Here is a 17,051-nt window from a genome sequence, read left to right on the forward strand (position 1 = left end):
TGCCTCTGAAATAAGATTAGGTCTCAGGGGGCTTGGAAGAAAGATCATCCTCTTTATTGTTTCCGCACTGTTAATAATTTAATATGCGAGTGTTTCGTTTTATTCCAAGCTGGCACGTCCATATAGTAATGTTCTTTTCTGTTATAACTGCTACAAAAATGTCACTGCACGGTTCATACATTTAGAAAGAGATATACTGTAGTTATAAGGCTGCTATCCATATTTAGTACAGAAGAAACACTACCTTTCATTAGAACACAAGGCAAGACGCTTTCAGATAAGAATATTGGATTCATTATTTTTCCAGAAATAGAAACTATACCATGCATGCCTAACAGAAAAACATTAAGGGGGGACTTATATATGCCATATTGGCAGAAGAGGGTCAGATATTACGTTTCATTTGTGCCTCTCTGTGTCAATATATCACAGCACTTTGCTCAAATGTTCTAACGTGTGCCCTTGTTTGTAATTTGGCAGTAGTAAAAATAACACATTATTATGGGATGTATACAGATCTGTACCTACCTTATTTCGTTGTTTTTTTTCCTTTTATTTGCGCCAGGTGTGATATGGAGTAATCCCCCAGATCTTAGCTCCTCAAACAAGCTTCCTTTGTATGATGGAAACAAACACACAGATACCCAGCAAGCTCTCAGAACCCCCCCCCCCCCAAATTACCATAAAATATATATATGTATATGTGTCAAAAGGAGTGCTACTGGGTGTGGCTAATTGTATAAAACAAGAAACAAAGAAGTCCAGAGCAACATCCAATGTGACAAAAATACACCGTGAGATACCTATGTATCCCTTGAAAAAAGGATCATTTAGGTAACCCTTTGGCCAAAGCGTATAAGCCTGCGAGCCACTTTCAAAGCATGACCATAATATCGCAGGTCCTAACACTAACTGATTAAAATTCTTATTTTCCTCTATAATTAGGGGAAGGATGATCCTGGCATTGAACCTGTCGCAACCAGCAGCAGGAAAAGAAAACCTGCTTACTTGGACAGCTGTTTTGGAGGTTAGTGGCTCCTAGTGGCTTCTCCCACCCACGGTTTAAAGCTCGCCCTTCCCCCCTGTCCATGTAAGCAGGTTTTCTTTTCCTGCTGCTGGTTGCGACAGGTTCAATGCCAGGACCACCCTTCCCCTAATTATAGAGGTAAATAAGGATTTTAACCAGTTAGTGTTAGGACCTGCGATATTATGGTCATGCCTTGAAAGTGGCTCGCAGGCTTATACGCTTTGGCCAAAGGGTTAACTAAATCACCCTTTTTTCAAGAGATATATAGGTATTTCACCATGTATTTTTGTCACATTGGATGTTGCTCTGGACTTCTTTCTCTCTCTAAGTTATTTGGAGAGAGGTTTGAGGACACACACGCACACACACACACAAAGTCCAAGTTCTCCTCTGATTTTTTTCAAATCATTATGGGTTATTTTGTGCTTTACTTGTGTATAATAACACACATACATTATTACAATAGTTGTATTTGAATGCAGGGCCATAATTAAGAATAATACAGACACCAAGGGGGTTGTTTTCTTTGCACCCAAAAGAGTATAAAAAAAAACCTAGTACAAATAGAATCTGAAAGAATGCAATTATTTATAATCTTAATAGCAAAGCATACACTGTATATACAACAATAGCCATCTACACAATAGGCTGTATGTAGAAAAACTAGCACACAGAAACATTCTAGTGACTAGAGGAAGAATATCCACAAAGGGAAAACTGTACAATTCTTTCAGATTCCACGCGTACTAGTGGTTCTTGCATTCTCTTTTGAGTGTGAGCACACCCTCTTGTTTTTATTGTTGCTTATTAGGGGTTTTAAGGGATTCCCTAGGTCCCCTCACACCTATGGACTACAAATTGAGCTTTGTACGTATCTATGTTATATTAGATGGTGCTGTCTATTACATCTTTTTCTACGCATAATTAAGAATAGTTTTGCTATATTTAGTATTCACCTTTAATTAAATCATAAGATTAGAGATTTGCTTTGTATAAATATTTGTCTGACCTGTCTTTAACACCACTGAATTATTTAATAAGATGTAATACCCATTCAATGCCAATGGGAGCAATACAGAAAAGAAAAAAAAACATTTTTTTATTTGTTTTTGTATGAATCCCACTACTTTCTCCTTAAAGCTGAATGCTGAATTTACCTGGCCTTTCTGTGACACCCACGGCATTCCCTTTGTAATTGACTGCTCTGATATTAAATTACTCCTTGGGCCAGAGTTTTGTAGTATTCTGTTTTTTTTACATTTCCCATGGGAAAGTACACAAGACATCTGCACTTTTAAAAATGATCTGTAGGTTTATAAAAAAAAAAAAAAGAACAGTACAAAAGAAAACAATGTACAATGCCATTACCAAGTCTTTTAACTTAATACTAAATCAATAGGAAAAAAGAGTTTGCGGTATACATTTTTATTGCGGCTTAAAAATGTCTCACACCCCAAACTAAGACAATGAGTAACATTCCCTTGTACAACTAGGAAACATTCTGTATATTTACAATAAATACAATATTTTACGTGAATTATTTTCATCCGTTACTCTTTCTGTTTGTGGCATAGTAAATCATTTCACGTTTAAAAAAAAACATTGTTATGCTTGTTTCTGTTATCTTTACCTAGATTTCTTTTTTTCTTATTAAGGTCTATTTTAAAAACAAAAACGGAACAAAAGATAAAAAGGACCAGCGCTACATCCAATTTGACAAATTATATAGTTAAATACTTATCTGTTTATGTTCTCATAAGCATTTTGTTCAATTCTTTGACCAAAGCATTTTAAGCCTATAACTGCATCACGGTATGGCCCATCTGTCCTAACACTGCAGCACCTGCAAGAAGCTCTCACAGCCTCTCTGATGGAGGAAAAGGTGTTTATAATAGATTGGTCCTTCACAGGTACTTAGCAAGAACTGCAGTAAAGTGCATGTGGCACTGAGGCTTTTTATCTTTTGTTCTATACATGAGGTCGCAATCCTAGTAGCACTCTTTCTGACACAATATATATGATGTGGTGGATTTGGGTTCTGAGATTACAGGAGTTGTGTGTGCCTATTTTTTTATTTTATTTTTAAGTTCAATGCTGCACTCGCATTGCTGCACACACATTGTTGCACACGAGGAGGGAGGCCAGTGAATAGGAGTAATACACATAGGAAGATATATTAGGGTTGCCACATTTAAGTTTTTATAATACAGGACACATTGATGGGACACCGAAATCCGGTATGACTGACCTTCAAAATTGCTCCGCACCTGGTGGTACGGCTCTCAGAGGCGCGACTGCTTCCCCTCCGAGTTATGCGCGACACTTCTCATCCCCTGACCAGCAACAATCTCTCACCTTGCAAATTTCATCATCCCCCTGCAAAACCATAGTTGGCATAGTACAAGGAAAAGGGACCCGCAATCCCCTCTCTCCCCCACACACTTCCCCCTCTCTTCCCCTTTTTCTCTCTCCCCTCATTCTCTCACTTACCCTCCGGCATCTTTCTCCTCCCATCGCTATTCATTTCTCATTTTAGCCCCCCTTCTCCCTTCATCTCTCAGCCCCCATTTTCCCCTCAGCCCCCAGATCCATCTCTCAGCCCCCCAACATCTCACCCCCCAATTAATCTCTCACCCCCTCCCACCCACCCCCAATTAATTTCTCACCCCCAATTCATCTGTTACCTCCTCCCACATCCAAACCTTCTCACCCCCTCCCACCTCATAATCCATCTTTCACACCCTCCCAATCCCCAATTCATCTCACCCCTCCCATCCACCCCAACAATTCATCTCACCCCTCCCACCCAACCCAACAATCCATCTCACCACCTCCCATCCCCAATTAATCTCACTGCCCAATCCATCTCTCACCCCTACACATCTCTTGGGTTCAAATATCACCTCTATGCTGATGACACACAAATTTACTTTTCAACCCGACCGTACGCCTGCTGTTCAGACTTAAGTTTCTGAATGTCTCTCTGCTATATCATCCTGGATGGCCCTCCACCGACTTAAACTTAACATGGCAAAAACAGGGCTCCTCATACTTACTCCCAAACCTGGCCCTTCTACCACCTTCCATATTACTGTTGGAAGTACTGTCATTCACCCAGTAGCCTAGATAATCCAGGAATGGGGAGGGGGAAAAGGGGGGGGTAAGGGATGCTCCCGCATCAGCAGGTATAAGGTAAGTTTGTAATAGTGTGTCAAGCAAAATACCGGTGCAAAAGAGGAAAAGGTATAACTAAAGCAAAAAAGAGAGAAAAAGGTCCTCCTTGAATGCACTCGGATAAGACAGTGATTGATAGTAATGAGTGTATTTAAAAAACTTTTAATCACAAGAGAAGGTTAAAAAAGGGTTGTATAGAGGGGCATGGTATATATAATCCAAGGCCAGTCCCTAATAGGCAAACCAACAGAATCGTCCTCACTCGTGAGGAGATATAGGTATAACAACACCTTAATGTGGAACTGTGTCGCTCAGATAATCCCCTATACTATAATACCAGATTAGAAGGCCCATATACCATATGGAGATCCTTTTATCAATAATTCAATGAACCTAAAATGGTGTAGGTCATTGAAGCTAGGTCTGGAAGGGTAATTATCTTACACCGAATGGACAGATGGTATATATCTGGGTGATGTCCCTAGTCCACTTAAGCGGTGTGTACAACAAATAAACGAAACATGGTGAAAACAATAACAACGTAACAAAGATGATCATCATAAAATGAATACTCAACCATCATGTACATGTAGTAGTGAGATGCATAGCTGAATAGTGTGTGAGCTCTGTAAAGGGCAAGCACAAAGTGTGCTAACGGAGACGCCCTGAGGCACGGTTCAAAGACCGTATCCAGTTATAGCCTCTATATACTAATTGATGTTTAGTGCAGAGATCAAAATCACAAATAGCCTCTCTGGAGTCCGGTATTTAACACTAATCAGGCCCAATAGTTATAAGTGGCTGATAGGTACACGGGGTAAGGAACAACCTGACTCATAAATCATATTGAGTCTCCCTCTGAGCAGGTAAATATAATATATACACAGCTAGGGCTGATAATGGTCAGTGAACAGTACCCCTGGTTACACCCCCCTCTCTATTGTGCATATATTATGCTGGTAACCTGAATGGTAGCTATGGTAGAATGGAAACATAGCAAACATAACAATGCACAATAAAATGCCAGGACAAAAAAGTTTCGCGCGGGATCAAGGGTCTTTTGAGAAAGCGCGATCCCGCGCGAAACGTGCGTCAGGTGACTACGAGCGTGGTGACGTCACCGCACCCAAGATGGCGCCTCCGCGGCTGTAGCTGCCGCCTCGAGACCGGAACACCCCTCCCCTGGTATCCTGCTGCCGTTCCCTTCCACCAACGATGGTGCAACGGCTTCTGAATGCACCCAGGAGCTAAGTAGCACCTTTATTAGGACTAAAGATACTTTTTTGTCCTGGCATTTTATTGTGCATTGTTATGTTTGCTATGTTTCCATTCTACCATAGCTACCATTCAGGTTACCAGCATAATATATGCACAATAGAGAGGGGGGTGTAACCAGGGGTACTGTTCACTGACCATTATCAGCCCTAGCTGTGTATATATTATATTTACCTGCTCAGAGGGAGACTCAATATGATTTATGAGTCAGGTTGTTCCTTACCCCGTGTACCTATCAGCCACTTATAACTATTGGGCCTGATTAGTGTTAAATACCGGACTCCAGAGAGGCTATTTGTGATTTTGATCTCTGCACTAAACATCAATTAGTATATAGAGGCTATAACTGGATACGGTCTTTGAACCGTGCCTCAGGGCGTCTCCGTTAGCACACTTTGTGCTTGCCCTTTACAGAGCTCACACACTATTCAGCTACGCATCTCACTACTACATGTACATGGTGGTTGAGTATTCATTTTATGATGATCATCTTTGTTACGTTGTTATTGTTTTCACCATGTTTCGTTTATTTGTTGTACACACCGCTTAAGTGGACTAGGGACATCACCCAGATATATACCATCTGTCCATTCGGTGTAAGATAATTACCCTTCCAGACCTAGCTTCAATGACCTACACCATTTTAGGTTCATTGAATTATTGATAAAAGGATCTCCATATGGTATATGGGCCTTCTAATCTGGTATTATAGTATAGGGGATTATCTGAGCGACACAGTTCCACATTAAGGTGTTGTTATACCTATATCTCCTCACGAGTGAGGACGATTCTGTTGGTTTGCCTATTAGGGGCTGGCCTTGGATTATATATACCATGCCCCTCTATACAACCCTTTTTTAACCTTCTCTTGTGATTAAAAGGTTTTTAAATACACTCATTACTATCAATCACTGGCTTATCCGAGTGCATTCAAGGAGGACCTTTTTCCCTCTTTTTTGCTTTAGTCATTCACCCAGTAGCCCAAGCATGCTGCCTAGGGGTCACACTCGACACCTCTCTCACATACTCCTCTCACATTCAAAAGGTACTGTAGCTAAAACCTGTCATTTTTTCCTCTGCAGTATTACAAAGATACGCCCTTTCCGTTGTTGCACAACTGCAAAAACTCTGACACAGGCCCTCATTCTCTCCCGTCTCGACTACTGTAACCTCCTGCTGTCTGGCCTTCCTGCTTCTCACCTGTCTCCCCTACAATCTATCCTAAATGCTGCTGCCAGAATTACTCTACTCTTTCCGAAATCTGTCTCCGCGTCTCCCCTGCTGAAATCACTCTCTTGGCTTCCTATCAAATCCCGTATCACACATTCAATTGTCCTCCTCACTTAAAGCTTTCCACTCTTCTGCTCCTCAGTACATCTCAGCCCTAGTTTCTCGCTATGCACCATCCCGACTCTTGCATTCTGCTCAAGGATGTCTTCTCTCTACCCCTTTTGTATCTAAAGTCCTCTCCCGCATAAACCTTTCTCACTGACTGCCCCACACACCAGGAATGCCATTCCTCTCAATATCCGAGAACACCCTTTAAAACCAACTCAAAACACACCTGCTTAAGGAAGCATATGAGTAGCTCTATGAGTGATAGTTTTACACTGCATACATAAACCTTGGCCCCTTGCAGGCGCGCTTACCAGAACGCCCTCCTACTGTCTGTGTATGTTCTTCTTACCAACCAATTAGATTGTAAGCTCTTCGGAGCAGGGTCTCCTTTCCCTTAACGTTACGTTTATGTCTGAAGGACTTCTTCCCTTTATGTGTTATTTTTATTATTTGTTATCTATATCAGGGGTGTGCAAAGTGGGGGGGGGGCATGAGATTTGTCTGGGTGGGGGGGGGGGGGCGCAGGCGGTTGCAGAGGTCCCGCACTCTTCCCATAGGCATTTAATTAAATGCCGGGGGATTGCGTGAGTCCCCTGCAACACTCCACTTACCGGGATTCAGCCGGCTGTGTGGCACGTCGCCATGGCAACACGGCACGAGAGCCGGGGAAGGGGAGACAGGGGGGGGGGCAGCTTCAAAAGTTTGCACTCCCCTGATCTATATGATTGTCACGTGTATTACAGCTGTGAAACGCTATGTAGATTAATGGCACTATATAAATAAAGACATACATACAATGCAATGAATAACAGTTTATTTTGTTAAATGGCTTGTTTTATTGTTGTAACAAAGGGGTTATTTTAAATATTATGAGAGGGTTATAAAGTACATAAGCTAACAGGTGTTGCTTACCTAAAATTCACTATCGGTAACCGAAACAATCAGATTCCCCTGCTGTCCCAATTGACAGGACAACTGTACGGAAGCACAAAATTATGAGCCTGTGTGATACACTAGTTCAGCATTATCTTTGTGTGAAAAGGGGTTTCCCATATACTGTAGAGTATATAAATATGATGTGAGGCCAGACACATTTCATTATGTATCAATAAAACCTCTACATAGATGCTGTTAAAGGCCAGCAAACATGTTCTGCTGTTGGTTTCTGCGTTTGCAATTTGGGAAGTTTTACTTATGCTTTTAAACTATTTTAACAACTTTTCCAATAGATGCCTCATACTTTCCCAAACTGTAGCCCAGCGTTTTCATTCCTACTGAAATCTGTTGTAGCTGTACAGTACTGTGTAATTCTGGGGTGTCACACTCACTTCATATAAGGGACCTGATTAGATGTAATTGTACTGTACGTCCTTCGGGCTGCACGTATTGTACCATCAGTCGCGTAGCAAAAAAAATTCAGTCCCATTTTTTTAAAGGGCTCCCCAAATAAAAATGTTAAATAAATTTAGTTTCCACTGGGGCGGCGTTGTGAGCCCATTTCTCTTTCTTTTACTCCCCCTCCCTTCTCACGCACCACCTCGATCTCTGACCCCAACTCTAATTCTCACCGGGCCCAACTTTAAGCCCCGACCAGCTGGGCCCCCTGCGCTCTGGGGTCCATTGCATAGTGGTGTTGTGTGGGACGCTAGTTACGCCGCTGCGTACCGTGCATTTTCATACTATGGAAATAAAACATAGTAGTGGTGTTGTATGCTGGGTGTCAACATTAAGCAATAACAAAGAGCAACAATAACATCTGTAATACAAGTAATAAGAAGAATAACTCTTGCTTAAGAAATACACTGGTACTCACTTTATTTACTTTTCCTGCTGCTCCTCAACTGTTCCCCTCCTCGCCTGCATCTCTGCATAGGCTCTTCTCTCCATTCTCCCCCTCGCCCGCCCACATACACATGTTCCCCATCCTCACCAGCTTTTCCCCAAAGGCCTCTCTCCTCACCTGCTACTCTACATGTCCCCCCCCCCACCCTTTTCTCTCTCTTCTCCCCACTCTTTTTCTCTTACTCTTCTCCCCCCCTTTCTCTCTCACTCCTCCCCCTTTTTTCCGTACTCTTCTCCCCTTTCTCCACTTCTCTCTCTTTCTCTCCCACCCACACTCTTATACCCTCCCTCCCTCTCAAACTCCCCCACTCCAAATTCTTACTTCCCGCACTCCACACTCTTAACCCCCCCTCACACTATTAATACAATCCTCCCCCCATGATGATTTCAGGACTGGTAGTGGCGGGATCCAGACCGGAGCAGGTTGATTTACAGGACCAGGTAAGGTGGGATGCAGACGAGAGCATACTCAGCAGGTGGTGGACTTGCCTCAGCAGGATCCCACGTGAAGGCTATCCGGGCACTGCTATTGGCCTGGCAAGTCTCGCGAGAACAGCATGGAAGAGACAGCTCAGACACCTCTCCCATGCCATCTCTTCCCTAATGTCCCAGTGTGGTTGATCCCAGTCTGTGGGCCGGATGGAAGGGTCTGGCAGGCTACACGCGGCTCAGGCCTTCTGTTCGATAGGCCTAATTGATAAATGGTTTCTGTTAGGAATACCCCCCAAATCAATTACAAAAGTGAAAGCTTTTTTATCCAAATAAAAAAAAGCTTCAAAAAATACAAGTCTTATTACAAAAAAACTGATAATATGGGAAATGCACAACTAAGAAAGGATTTGGGGCCATATTTACTAAGCAGTGCTACTCCATACGATATCTTCCAGAAGGTGTCTCATGGAATAGAACTGCTTATTAAACGTGGGCTTTTGTGCAGTATAAACTTAACGGGGTAAGGGGAAAAAAATCATCAACTCTCACGGGTAGGAGAGGAATAGTGCTGAGGTTGTAAAGAGTATTAACACACACATTCTCAGTAAGCTCAAACCCCAACACCTGTGTGTGTGTGTGTGTGTGTGTGTGTGTGTGTGTGTGTGTGTGTGTGTGTGTGTGTGTGTGTGTGTGTGTGTGTGTGTGTGTGTGTGTGTATATGTCAAAAGGAGTGCTACTGAGCGTGGCAAATGTGTACAAAAAAAGACAGGGGAGCCCAATGCTACATCCAATTGACAAAACATACAATTTTAAAATGACATGAAAATTACAGGGAACCCTTTAGGGATGAGACAGAAGTTAGCCTAAAGCTAACACAAGAACCCCAATTGCTGCACTCAAAGTGTGATATGAATACCGTAATGATAGGGGTATACAATAACCCACTAAAGGAGTAGTTTATTTCTCCTTGAATCGACACATTGGGGTGAGTATTGTTCTCACAATTAAACTAAAATAACAAAATTTTATTTCTATAATACACAACAATAACGTTTAAAAATATACATATATATATATATTTATTTTATTTTAAACGTTACTGTTGTGTATTATAGAAATAAAAATTTGTTACATATATATACAGTTTGTGTGTGTGTGTATATGTGTATATGTACACTGTGTTGATGCGGTATACTTTTGTGTTTTCCATATATATCTCTGGTAGATGTGAGTCCCCCTCCTCTTTTAATTTTCTCCCCGTTTTTAAATCTACAATAATAAATAATTTTGTAATTATTTCCTTGGTATGCCCGTGTGCTTCTTTATAAGGTTGCTTTTCACACATATATATATATATATATATATATATATATATATATATAAATATATATATATATATATATATATATATATATCCCAGCTCCCCGTTCACCTCCGTTCCGGGTGGGGGCGGGCTGTATGGCGAGCGGGTCGCTGGAGCTCCGCGGTGGATGCCGCAGCAGGGCGGCACCATTTTGGGAATACTCGCGCATGCGCAATGGAAGCCTCGCACATGTGCAGTGTACCGTAAGTTGCAGTGACCATTAAAGGGCTCTGCGTGGGACTACATGTCCCAGCAGCCCTATGGGCTGATATCTACTTGGGGACACAGAGCCAATAGGGCTGAAGAATCCACGGAGCAGAGGAAAGGATACTTTTGGCGTGCTTGAGGTCCCAGGTCCCAGCTAGGCCCTTGATCCTATCAACTTGTGGTACTATAGGGAAGGCCCCAGATAGGGACTGTCCCCTTAACCCTGGTAGTGACAGGTGTTGCATCTGTGACCGGACAGCCACGCGGTGAGCTGTGGCCTGTGGTCTGGGACAATACCATGAGCCCACATAAAGAGATATTAAAGGAAACACTCCAGCGGGATCTCCCTCAAAGAGGTGGATCGGACGCACAAGGAGCGGGGGGATTCTTGGAGGCCTCACGTCATGGGATCAGATGGATCCTTGTGCTTAAAGTCAGCAGTTCCTGGGTACAGGAGTGCCTAGGGAGGTAAATGTGCACCAACGGTCCTCAGAGGTAGCGCTGCTCCCTACACTTGGGGTAGACTGACAGTGGGGAATGACACCAGGGCTATTGGTGCCACACACCCTAAGAACTTTGGGGGATATATACCCTGTCTTATTATTGTGTTGTACTGTGGTACAATTATATTGTGTTATATTGTATGTGTTCAGTAAATACCCCTGTTATATACTCTTGTGTGTGACATTACTGACTATATTAGTTCCTGTGAGGGGTTCTCCAGCTGCGCTAGGATCCCTCCCAGGTGGAGGCGCTGTAAACTGAGAAACGAGACAACCCCAGGCTCCCAGCGGCGGAGGCTTAGGCCTCCTGTGAGCCACGCAGGTAATCCTTAGTCACAGGGAAAGGGGGCTATATATATATATATATATATATATATATATATATCAGGAATGCATAATAACTGGTTAGCAACACAGGAATAATTTTGAGTTAGGTACATGTTTTTTTCCTCCAGCGGTTGCCTTGAATCTATTAAATCTATTTTTCAGCTGTTGTGTCATTTCTCCCTTGCTACCAGTTTCTTTTTATTTTGTTTCCACTAGGAATAACAAGTAAAAAGGTTCAAAGGTGGAACGTTTTAAGGGATACGCCTGTTATGCGACATCAAAGAACAGTAACAAGCTGCTGATGGAAAAGCAGGGACATCGCAGGACTAGTGTGACAATGACAAAACATTTAAACTCCTGCTTCATGATTTATAATCATGAAAAGCTCCCTATAGGAACAATTCTGTGCTTTCTTTATTGCTCTGAACTTACTTTTAGGCATGCCTTGTGTATTATGTTTCAAATAAAATCATTTACAGTATTTTCAAATAGCCAGCCATGTAATATGAATTCGGCATTGGCTGACACTTTCAGCATTTAACCATAACTATAAAAAAATACTAATTATAGCGGAAAAAGTCTAACCTGTATGTTAAATATTGGTATCTGGGGATTGGTTAAAAAGTTCTGACTGCAGTAAAATTTTTGTTAAAACATAGACATATATACATAGATACAGACAGAAAGAGATACAGACAGATGCCCTTTTTAATATGCAGTAAAGCCATCTACCCTTGCCCATTCATTTGATTTTTATTATTAATATGATTTATTTGTAAAGCGCCAACATATTCCACAGTGCGGTACAATGGGGGGGGGGGGAGGGGAGGGCGGGAGGGGGATAGGGGAGGGCGGGGGGGTGGTAAAAGGTATTTTATCAATATTACAGAGTTTTTAGCTTTTAAATGAAGACACTATGCATTGTTCGATTCATCTATTTTTTACATCATGTGATTACATATATGTATTTTTTGCTGCTTGAATGTAATTATTATAGCGAGTTTAGAGAAAAGCATGAACATTGTATGAGATTACGCAATATACAGGACTGCCTGCACCAGCTAAATATGCTACAGCTGTTAGCAGCAAATAGCGATTAGGCAAGCAGTATAAATACACTGTATCACCCCCGGACCAATACGCCACTGAGGAAGCCTACCGGCGTAACGTGTTTGGTGATTTTTGGACTTTGTGAGCCACCGTAATCTAAGGGAACAGAGCTCTGCCCAATCAGCGCCACGAACCGGTGAAAATATCCACGCATGCGCATACCGAATCCCGAACAAGGAACGAGGTAAGGAAGGTGAATCAAGGCTGCGCGCAATCCTTGAGGAACCCTCGCATGCTGTGAACTGGTGACTGGAAGCTAAGAAGGCGTCCATGTGGGCACCCTAAGAGAAGGGAGCAACGTGGAGAGACTGAACCTAAGGCTATACGCTGGGAGCACTTTCATAAGGCACATATATACAGTATGGCCGTTTGTGAGTTGGATTTTAACCTTGTTTTTTTATCTTAATAAAACGTTATTATGCCATGCTTTTTTCTTCTCCTTTAAGCCACTGCTGAAGATAATCTGGAGAAGTATACCTAGTGAGAAATAGGCACAGGCAAGTGTCAAGCTCTATAACTTTAATCTTGTCCTGATCTTCTGAGTTATCAAACTCGTATTACACCACTTGTTTGTGTTGTGTTTTCTTCTCTCTGTCTCCCATTTATGTGTGTGTGTGTGTGTGTGTGTGTGTGTGTGTGTGTGTGTGTGTGTGTGTGTGTGTGTGTGTGTGTGTGTGTGTGTGTGTGTGTGTGTGTGTGTGTGTGTGTGTGTGTGTGTGTATATATCGAGGAGAGGAGGGTTTAAAGTCTACGTGCTAGAGAACTCTGCTTCTTTTATACGGCTATTTTTAGAGGAAATTGAATAGCCTCCGCTGGACTCTAGCTGCAGGACAATAAGTATTGCAATTTTGTTATTCTCCTAATTTCTGTTTTGTCTATGGTCTGGTGCCGCTTTATATACAGCTTATATTTATAGAGTGTATATCCTTTTTTTCCATACAGTACTTCCCAAGATGATGAGCATGAAGCAAAAGTTTGGGCAAAGAGGCTATAGATATGTCATCCTACTCTGGGATTACTATGTGTATGTAGGGTATGAAGGCCTCTAAAGGGTTAACTGCAAGGGTTGTTTCAAGGTACTGCTCCCTTTCCCATATTATGTTGCAAAGTAACATAGCAGAGGCTTAGCCAAGCCCACCTTCTGGAATGTGCTAAGTCTGACACCTTGGTCAGAATGATTAAGCAATATTCAAATCCCTCCCCATGTATCCAGGGAGAGGGTGACCTGGCAGAGAGTTATAAATTGGGCTGCACAAGCTTCTAGACCCTAGGTTCCTGGAGGACAAGAGGAGAGGAGCCTCACTGTTGTCTGTCCTTTAACTGTGTAACTAAGTGTTTAGAATGAGTGGTCACCTTTTATTATTTTCAGTTAGGGAAAGTGTCCCCTTCTGAAGACAGGGCTACATATCCCAACAAAGAGGATGTGCATGATACCCACGCCAGGGAATTCCTCGAGAAGGGCCGCAGATAATCATATAGGGTCTGCCTAAGTACAGGCCCAAATAGCACACTGGCAAACCAAAGTAAGGACTAGGAGGGACCTGCACAGGGATTCAGACACCTGGATATCAGGTGCACCCCTGCATAGAGTCCTGGTAGGCTGCTAGCAAACCTCATGTCCAAATGCAAGGGTTTACCGTTGATCTACCCAAAATGTATGGAAAGGTGACAAGCCATGTGCCTTCCTGAAGTGCTGCCTGAGCCCCCAGGGAAGTAGTATAAATGCCTACAATAATAAATAAAGAACTGTTTGTCTGAATAAAGTTCCAGGCGCTCTACATCGCATCAATGCTTACTACACCAGCCTGCACAGATACCAGCAGCCTGAGAAAAGTAAGCTAACCACACTGGGAACTTACGCCTAAATAATACTACCTTGATGTAACTCTCCTTTGGGCCGGGCAATGAGGGGTTACAGCTAAAAGTGATGCTGTTTCCACCCGTTTTGCTCCCCAATTGTCTTAGTACATTGCCCCCATAGTGAGTGTATTTGAAACAGATACATACAGAGAGAATTGTGATTGCATTTCTGTTAGTGTAATATGATGTAGTGCAAAGTTCTAGCAGCCTTAGTGGTCCTAAAGAAATGTACATTCATTGTAGTTTGTCATATCTTTCAGGGGACCAATATTATTGTTCTCCGTAAATGAAATTATAATTTACAGAACTTTCGAAACCTCACAGGGTTCTCCTTCTACATGTTACACTTGAAGAAGAAACCTATGAGGTTTTGAAAGCACTGTACACTATACTTTCATCTATGAAGAACCCTAATGTTGGTCCCCTGAAAGGTAACACAATCTACAATGAATCTAGTGTAATATGAGCGTGTCAAATATAAGTAGCATGAACTATGTAACTATTATTTATTAAGCGCCAACATATTCCGCAACGTGGTACAATGGGGTTACAGAGAAATTTAATGTATATGACCAGTTATATACCAAATAAGGAAACACATGCACAAACAGATACAGAATCCAATGAGGGCTCTGCTTGTGAGATCTTACGATCTAGTGGGAATGAGGGACAATGTTGAAACAAAAAAGTAAAGTGGATGCTCATTGTGGGACAGAGTACGACGCAGGTTGTAGTATGGTCCAGTAGCAGAATTATCCCATTAATGAAGAGGGTGTGTGATAGTGTGGACATTGGTTCAGCCACACTGCTGGTTCAATAGAGTTAGAAGGGGGGTGGGGAGTTGGATGGTAGAGGTATACCAAGAATATGCAAACATTTAAAAAAATACTAAAAAGATCTGTAGATTTAGAGAAATTACAATGCCGGAAGTCCGACAGCACCCACGCGAAGCCAGATGTTCGGGATAGTGATCATGTGATCGCTTTAGTAGCAATCTCATGCTTGTGATGCTGATCAGCCCGATTTAATAGCATGGCATATCTGGGTAAGTCATAATGGCAGCAAAAGTGTTAACAAAATATTTATTCATTATAATTAGTGGATTTTACACAAATATGGTTGGTCACTATGGGAATCCACACGTATTCACATCGGAAGAAAAAAAAGTTAATCCATGATATGTATCTGTAAAGTACTTTTGCATGGTATTTTAAGAAAGTATGTATCTTTTCTATTATTTTCATATTGCCATTGCAATCTTTGAAATTGTGAGGATTTACTCTGCAGCCAAGATGGCAGATGGACCAGAATGCTCTCGCCCCAACTAACATTGCGACCAAACCCCTCTCTGACCCTAAGCGTCAGCACCTGCTCCAGAGCTTTAAATAGCAGGCATTTGCTCTCTGACAGGGTCCATGCACTGGGTGTGCTTCCTGGTCCTGTGGTTTCCCCTGCCCTTGCTATTGATCTTTTTGTGACCTGGGAACTGTGACCTGACTATCCCTGCCTTGAACTCTGCCTACCTCGACCTCGGAACCTGACCTGACCACTCTTGTCTGCCACCTACCTTGACCCATGCATTTCTAGTACTCTGACACCAGACAAAAGTCGGTGTAGCACTGCCTACTTCTGCCCTACGGTTTCATATCCTAACTTGCAGACAACAACGATACAGAAATACCGTTCTGTGTTTCAAAACAGAATAGAGGTTATGTAATTTAGTGGCTAAAATTATGTGAAAAACAAAACATACTCATAAAATATAGTCAAAATAGACAAAAAATGAATGTGGTGAGACTCCAATAAAATAATATATATCCAAAAGATTGCAAAAAACAATGAAATATTAACTGCAACTCAAGTAAGTGAATCTGTTTAATTCAGTACAAATTAGGTGAGATTGTTTTTCCATTGGCGCAAGTTCTCTACTAAGGAAATGTAAACCCTTTATAAACTTGGTATTCAATAGCAGGAAAGTGCTTTATGAGATCTTTGTTTCCTTCGAGGTATTGCTTACACCCATGGATATAACAAACAGCGTATAACACAAATGTACTGATGTAGAAGCCCAAAATGTAAGACAGAGTTTCACAGTTATTCCCTGTACCAGATTGTATAATATAAAGTGGATAAAAATCCGGCTTGGCATAGAAACTGAAATAAACATACTACAGTAGCTTGAAGATAATAATGCTGAGGTACAAAACAAAGTTAATCCCAGGATTGGTTGCTGAACATGAGTGGAGCTCTATGTTTTAATTGCCTGTTTATTGGATTTCAGGATTAAGGGAATTGATTCTCTCATTTGAAACTAGCCACACTTATGAGAGTGTATTTAGAAATCCAGCCCACGGATCCCTGCTCTTTTCTAGCCTTGGTTAGAAAGTAAGCCTTTGCACAGCCACTGCTCTGTGCCAATTAATCATGTTCCTAAAACAATGCTGACAGAAACTTGTTTCTCATTAAACAGTCTGAAAGAAGATCCACAGAGAGTTCTCTTGGGAGAGGTAAGAAGGAAAACACACTACAGTACAATGGTTTTCAGATGTAGTTCAAAGCCTCTAAGAGCCTCCCAAACTAAACAATTACCATT

The 17,051-nt window shown here is 41.8% G+C and overlaps 1 long non-coding RNA gene across 1 annotated transcript in view; it reads right to left on the reverse strand.

Annotated features, from left to right (window-relative positions):
• Positions 1-17,051, reverse strand: part of LOC142469267 (uncharacterized) — a 35,403-nt gene that overhangs the window by 17,701 nt on the left and 651 nt on the right. Inside the window, exons 2-3 of the long non-coding RNA XR_012789009.1 lie at positions 3,276-3,403; positions 2,185-2,332 (exon numbers count right to left, since the gene is read on the reverse strand). This is a non-coding gene — a long non-coding RNA (uncharacterized LOC142469267). The remainder of the gene's footprint in view (positions 1-2,184; positions 2,333-3,275; positions 3,404-17,051) is intronic.

The sequence above is a fragment of the Ascaphus truei genome, chromosome 1 (genome assembly GCF_040206685.1).
Source record: "Ascaphus truei isolate aAscTru1 chromosome 1, aAscTru1.hap1, whole genome shotgun sequence".
NCBI lineage: Eukaryota > Metazoa > Chordata > Amphibia > Anura > Ascaphidae > Ascaphus > Ascaphus truei.